Source organism: Galeopterus variegatus, unplaced genomic scaffold (assembly GCF_000696425.1).
Source record: "Galeopterus variegatus unplaced genomic scaffold, G_variegatus-3.0.2 Scaffold8351, whole genome shotgun sequence".
Lineage (NCBI taxonomy): Eukaryota > Metazoa > Chordata > Mammalia > Dermoptera > Cynocephalidae > Galeopterus > Galeopterus variegatus.
Genome location: NW_007734462.1, coordinates 59208 through 60587, shown reverse-complemented (window position 1 = coordinate 60587; position 1380 = coordinate 59208). Strand labels below are relative to the sequence as shown.

The 1380-nt window shown below is 42.7% G+C and overlaps 1 protein-coding gene across 1 annotated transcript in view; it reads left to right on the top strand.

Moving 5' to 3' along the window:
• The window catches only part of ZNF438 (zinc finger protein 438), a 29240-nt gene that overhangs the window by 15272 nt on the left and 12588 nt on the right, over positions 1 to 1380 (top strand). The window lies entirely within an intron of this gene.

Genomic DNA, 1380 nt, shown 5'->3' with positions numbered 1-1380 from the left:
GTCAGTGGGGAAGGTTCTATAGGAAGACAGCAGTGGGGTGAACCTATAATATGTTGAGAGTGTCCATGGATGACCAGCCGTGAAGCCAATTCTGGATCCAGGAGTATCTACCTACGGGCACATACACACATAAGTGTATAGCATCAAGGCAAGGAAAAAGGGGTAGACTGTAGAACCACTGCATCTCCTCGGGGAAAATGGAGAGTTAACTCTTACACACTCCTCACTCATAGATGAGAGTAGATGTTTCCTTCAACCAGGTTGTGTAGTTGTCATCAAAGGACAATAAAGATACTGATGGAAGAGAAGCCAGGCAGACTTCAAAGGAAAGAAATCCAGAGTGTTCACCACAGTTCTCTGACGCTAATGACTCTTGTACTAGCCCAGGTCAGAACCTGATTATTAACTCACACTTGGTAGATGCTAGTTAACTCATATTTAGCCAATCTGGTCAGCTCCACAAAGGTAACGACTACAAATCAATTTACCTCAGTACTAGTCAATGGCTGGTACTTCATGTTCTTTTTCTTTATTTTCTTCAAAGTGTCAGTATTGTAAGTGGTCTCTCTATGTTAAGGAAAGGCATGCCTTGATTAAAGAAATACTCATAAGCAACAGTCAAGACTTACCAGCAGATGTGTTAAGGAATGATTATCTACATGATAAGGGAATACTTTACTTCCAAAAGATCCATGGCTGTCCAACCTTGTGCATTTGTACCTACAGATCATGAACTATTTGACATAAGAGCTGAGGTATGGCAAAACTTGCAGCAAAAAAATGTCATAAATCACTGTGAGTTGAAGATAAATTAAAAGTGAGGATAAGCCATCTGTAAAACTACTATAAAGCAGTGGAACAATTACTTCATTTTTTTTTTTTTGTTTTTTTGTTTTTTTGTCTTTTTTTCCATGTCCGGCAACGGATCGCAACCCTCAGTGTTGCCCCCGTACCGGACCGGGGACCGGCGACGGGATCGCAAGCCTCGGCGTTGCTCCCGCGCCTCGCTCAGCCAGTGAGCGGGAGCCGGTCTGTACATGGGATCCGAACCCTCGGACGGGAGCGCCGCCGCGCTTCCCAAGCGGCGCACTATCCAGTGCGCCACCGGGCCGGCCCTTTTTTTTAAAATGCAATTTGTACACTCCTCAAAAATGCCCCTTCTATATAAAGTAAACATACTTTTGAAATTACAGTAAAAACATTTGTGATTCTAGTCCCTTGCTTTTAACTGTACTGTTGTTGAAACATTGTGATCTTTACCAATTTAGTTTTGTAATCATGGTGTTTTGACCAAAGGGAAGAAACTTCCAACCTTCTGTGTGTGTCCCAGTTTAATTGCTCCAACTGACTGCACATTCTGATGTTGAAACCTTATCTTTC